We start from the raw sequence: 6005 nt of genomic DNA, 5'->3' as shown, positions 1-6005 counted from the left end.
TCCTACAGACTAACCCTCCTGTGCGGAGACAGTGATATTGGTGGCATTATGACTATATCACTGATTTATCTGACCGTGTGAACTGTAATAATTAACCCCGTATGTACATTCCTGCGGTTTAATGGTAAACCCATCTAGATACTGGAGCTGAGTGATATATCGGTGGTGGGAATCGCTGGTGATGTCACATCTGTTAATTAACCCCTGAATAATAGCAACGTGAATTCAGTGACCAAGTGATGCTCATATATGTGTTTCATATGTATCCTCCCTTCTCCATCTTTATTACCTGCAGATCATGAATGGAGACATGTGGATGAATTATTAGTATTTTCTATGTGTCAGATAAGTACCGGCCATTAGGTCGTCCACTAATTTTTCCTCTGCTTGTTGAATAACAAATACACTTCATGCATTTTTTTTTTACATTTTTACTACGTATTTGTCCTGTTTTCTTTCCAACCAATTTATTAGACTTTCTCAATATAAAACCAAAACCCTGGGGGTGGGACATTATGTACTTGCACGAGAGCCATACAGCTATATACAGTAAAGCCAAACAATATACAATATTGTGCGAACACAAGGATTTTTTTCGTAAATATTGTTTATTCAAAATAAAACTATTCTTAGACTTATAAACAAGGTTTAAATACTATTATTTAATATTAAATTTATCCTCCCTGTGCTGTAATCATGGCTTGAACTTGGCTCGGCATGGAGTCAACTAGATTTTTACAATTATTCTTGATTGCCTCCTCTCGAAAAAACACCTGAATTACTGCTTCCACCATCTTGTTTTTTGTCGTGCAGTACATCTTTTGGAATTTGGCCTTGCAGATCGCCCATAAATTCTCAATAGGATTGAGATATGGCGAATTTTCAGGCCAGTCCAAAATGCTAATCTTCTTGTCCTTGAAATATTTCACCATAGTCTTAGAAATATGGCATGGAGCTGAGTCTTGTTGGAACATTGCATTGCCTGAACTTTCTCCAGCTCCTGAGCCCAACATGAGTATTTTGGTTATGGCAACACTATTATGTCCATTCTGACAGTTGTTTTGATGATAAATCATTTAACCTTATTATCGCCATTACCTACCGCCAAAAACCCGTACAATTAATAATCATTTATAGGTTATGTTTGAGTTTTTTTGATATTTTGCAATAATTCGCACAATACTGTATCTCAGTGATTCACAGGTTTATTTCAGGGTGTATATTTGAATTTAAAAGGTTCATTCATGCTACATGACAGCTTCTAGGAAACATCTGATAAATCCTGTTTTAGAAGAATATTTTTTTTATAATTTTTAATCTTATAATAAAAGAGATTTTCTCATCTCGAATATTTTTGGCATATCCACTGGCTGACAGAGGTGGCCTGGTTTATGGATACACAGGACATCATTGTTTGTGGGCAGAGGACCATTGTTCACACTACAAGCTGTTGCCCTCAAACAATGATTCTGGCCTTGCTCACATCAGCGTTGGAGACTCCGTTAAGGGCCCCGGTCGCATATTCCGTCAAATAGATCAGACAAAAAAGTCCTACATGCAGGACTTTTTTTGTCCAGTAAAAAAATGGGTTACCACAGGGCTCGACAAATCCCAGGTGCCAGGTCGCCATGGCGATCAGGAATTTGGTCCTGGCGCCTGGGTATTTGTCAGCCCGTTTTCAAAGGTGCACGGGTGCGGAGTGCCGGAGGAGGGCCCGTTCAGTCCGGATGCAGCAGGAGTGGAGATGAGCGCCTCCATTGTGGAAGCGCTCATCTCCATCTGTATCGCCGTCCTCAGGACAGAGATACAGATGAATGGTGGGGAGAGGCTTCCTCACATTCACCCGCCAAACCTTCCGGAACATGGTGGACACCGGCCCGCGCGCGCAGCTGCGCACACACACACAGCACTGCGGCCCGAGGAGCTGCCCGCCCGAAGCAAATCAGACGCTGCACTGGGCTCACGGCAGGAAATCACAGCGATCCCTGCTGCACGGCGGTGTTACTAGCAGGGATGGAAGCTTAGCCGAAGAAAAACCTACTGCTGACACCTAGTGGCTAGGAGATGGAATGGACAAAGGAGACAAGGCAGTAGTTGTCCAGCGGCTGGATGCCATTCTAGTTTAGGGGGCACATCTACTACAGTGTCTGCTCCAGTATTCAGCAGTGAAAAAGCTGTTTCAGACTTTGGTAAGTCTCATTTACCAACTGAATTCCGCCTGAGCCGTACAGGCCGGAAGAGGCCTGCATCTCATCACTGACCGAAGCATAAGGTAAGTTTTTGAGTTTATTGTTTTTATTATTTATAGTATACTGTGGCAAGAAGGGGGGTGGGGGCCCTATATACTGGCACAATATGGGGGGGCGGGCACTATGGAGAAGCACTATGGGGGCCCTATATACTGGCACAATATGGGGGGTCACTCTGAAGAGGGGAAGCACTATGGGGGCCCTATATACTGGCACAATATGGGGGGCACTATGGAGAAGAGGGGAAGCACTATGGGGGCCCTATATACTGGCACAATATGGGGGGCACTATGGAGAAGAGGGGAAGCACTATGGGGGCCCTATATACTGGCACATTATGGGGGGCACTATGGAGAAGAGGGGAAGCACTATGGGGGCCCTATATACTGGCACAACATGGGGGCACTATGGGGCCCCTATATACTGGCAAATTATGGGGGGGCACTGGAGAAGAGGGGAAGGAGCACTATGGGAGCTTCTATTAGCATGCATTATTGGAGGGCTCTTTGGAGAAGTGGGGGGGGGAGCACTATGGGGGCATCTACTGGGGGCTTTATGACGCGGCTCCGCCTGGCTCCTAACTTTTATAGCTGGCTCCTAGATTCCAAGGAAATTTGTCAAGCCCTGGGTTACCAAATAGACTCCTGTTAGTGCCGGATGTGGCACTTCCATTATTTTTATTGTTCTGTTCCTCTAACAGGATAGGGATAACGTGGTGGCCGAGTCTCCGCCTTCTTATTATCAAAAGACTCAATATAACCGGTTTAGGCAGGGGGCAGCCCTGAAGATTCTGGGCCACTCAAAGACCATGAGCAGGCAGCATAGCAGCCAGACGATTGGGACGAGGAGAACCCCAATGCACAATCTGCCCAAAAGAGAATGGGACTATATGAATGGAGCTTTGGCATTCCCAGCAGCAGGGGACTAGTAGACTCAGGCAGAACATAAAATTATATATTCTGAGTGTGGAGTATTCCAGGAGCGCCATCACATTGACAGATGTCACCACCAAGGACACCAAGGACTAGTAGAATAGCTAATAACATGGTTATAAGGGAAAATAATACAGAATGCTTAGTAGAAGGTCAATTGAGGGTTAAAAAATAAAAAATAAATTACCTCACCTCCTCCAATTGTTCACGTAGCTGCCGGTCTCCTGTTCTTTCTTCAGGACCTGTCAAAGGACCTGTGGTGACATCACATGATACATCACCATGGTGATGTATCATGTGATCAGCACAGTGATGTCACCACAGGTCCTTTGACAGGTCCTGAAGAAAGAACAGGTGACCGGCAGCTACGTGAACAATTGGAGGAGGTGAGGTAATTTATTTTTTATTTTTTAACCCTCAATTGACTTTCTACTAAGCATTCTGTATTAAAGAATGCTATTATTTTCCCTTATAACCATGTTAGAAGGGAAAATAATAAAATTTAAAGAATACTGAACCCAAACCCGAACTTCTGTGAAGAAGTCCAGGTTCGGGTCTGGGTACCAAACGTGCCAATTTCTCTCACGCGTGTGCAAAACGCTTTAAAACGCTTTGATTTCGCGGGAAAAAAAAAAAAAATCGCACATGTTCCCGCAACGCACCCGCATCTTTTCCCACAACTCCCGTGTGAACCCAGCCTTAGACTTTTTCCAGGGAGTAAAATGGCCTGAACAGGCGTCAATGATGCTTGTACAGGCGTTATTGCGACCTCTGACTACAAAACTCTCTCAATGAGATGCCAATACTAGTAGAAAAGATAATCAGATTGTCCAAGGTAGTTGGGATATCAAAACCTGCCACCTCATCCTTTATGTGCTCAGACAGACCCTCCCAGAAGCCACGCACTAAGGCCTCATTTTTCCAGGACAGTTCAGAAGCCAAAGTACAAAACCTTGAGGTTGCCCGTCAAAGACACAGGAGAGAGACCAGAAAGTCTACTTTAGATCAGTCAAGCGAGATATTGTCGGGAAAATTTGGAGAAAATAGGAACTTCCCTCAGAATTTTTTGGTGGAGGCGTAATAGTTTATCCCATCGCCCCGTCAACCTGAGATCATAGCAGGGAGTAAGAATAGAAATAACACAAGTAGACTGAGCAGTTTCAAATATCTAATAACTGAAATCGGAAAGAACTGCAACAAGCTTTGTGGCCCAGAGCTGTAGTACAATATCTGTGTTTGGTTTTGGCTTAACTTTTTTTTTTTAGTAAAAGTGCATCCAATAACTGCATCAATACAGTAAGTCAATAACGGTGACAACCAGAACTGTGATAAGGCAATGGGGGGGGGGGGGGGCAGTTTGCCTCAGGAGCCAGCAAAGGAGGGGGTGCGGGGCCGGCTGCTAGACTGTGGAGGGGGTGACAGTTCACTGCACGGCATAGATGCCTCTGTGGAAGGAGATCACCATGACATCACCGTGACCTCCTGAGCGGATCCTTCCGAGATAGCGCAGTGCACGAGGGCGCAGTGATGTGTTCACTAACGCTTTTGCAAGACCGAAATGCTCAGGACAGTGACAGAGAGCGGAACACAGGTGAGTATTTTTTTTTTTATGTATCTATGCTAATGCTGGCAGTACTGGGGCCACTACGGGGGTGGGGGAGAGCATTATAAATACAATAAATAACACTGGGGGTATGATATATTCTAATAATACAAGGGGGGGCATTATATATTCTAATAATACTGAGGGCGGACTATAATATTATAATAATACAAAGGGGGCCAATATATATTCTAATAATACTGAGGGCCCATTATATATTAGACTAGATGAAGGACCCGGCTTTGCTCGGGTATATTTAATCTATTTCATTTAATGTTTGTGTGTCGTTAAAAGAGATCAACACTATCCACTATAACACTATAGCACCCCGTCCCCAAAACAGTGACCTCCACAGCCCCCCACCCCTTAACACTGACCCCCCCCCCACAGTGCCCCGTCCCTTAAAATTGGACCTCTACAGCAGCCCACCACCTTAACTTTGACATTTACAGCAGCCTTCCCCTTTAACAGTGACTTTCACAGCATACCACCCCCTTGACAGTGACCTCAACAGGGGCCTGCCCCCTTAACAGTGGCATTTACTGGATCAGGGGCGTGTCCTTTTAAACAGCTTACTCTAAGACAGCAGCACTATGCTGTCTAAGTGTGAGCTGCAGGGAGAAAGTCACCCGCCCTCCCACCCCTGCAGCTGACAGGAGTTGATTTTTAACTTCATTTTTTCAATCCCTGTAGGCTGAGGAGTGGAGAGGGCGTGGCCTACCCGAATCAAGGGCGTGGCCCACCGGGACCTAGAAGTTGATTTTTAACTTCATTTTTTTAATCTCAGTCGGCTGAGGAGTGGGAGGGGGCATGGCCTAACCGGATCAGGGGCGTGTCCTTTTGAACAGCTCACTCTCTGCGCACTGTCTGAGTGTAAGCTGCAGGGAGAAAGTCACCCTACCTCCCACTCCTGCAGCTGACAGAAGTTGGTTTTTACCTTCATTTTTTCAATCTCCGTCGGCTCAGGAGTGGTAGGGGCGTGGCCTAACCAGATCATGGGCGTGTTATAGTGGGACCTGGGAGCGGCGTTTTAAGTCTTTTGAGGTGGACACCTTTGTGGCAGGGGGCGTGTCTGGGCTCCTTCTTACTGGCTCATTTGCATACCAAATAAACTGGATTTTCAGAGGATAAAAACATCTATTGCTGGAACAAAGGCCCATCTGGAAATAAATTACTAAGTGCTATTAGGCCACGGCTTTACTGCAATAGCGATTATCCTGG

Source organism: Bufo bufo, chromosome 2, assembly GCF_905171765.1.
Source record: "Bufo bufo chromosome 2, aBufBuf1.1, whole genome shotgun sequence".
NCBI lineage: Eukaryota > Metazoa > Chordata > Amphibia > Anura > Bufonidae > Bufo > Bufo bufo.
Note: the sequence above shows the minus strand (reverse complement) of the source record.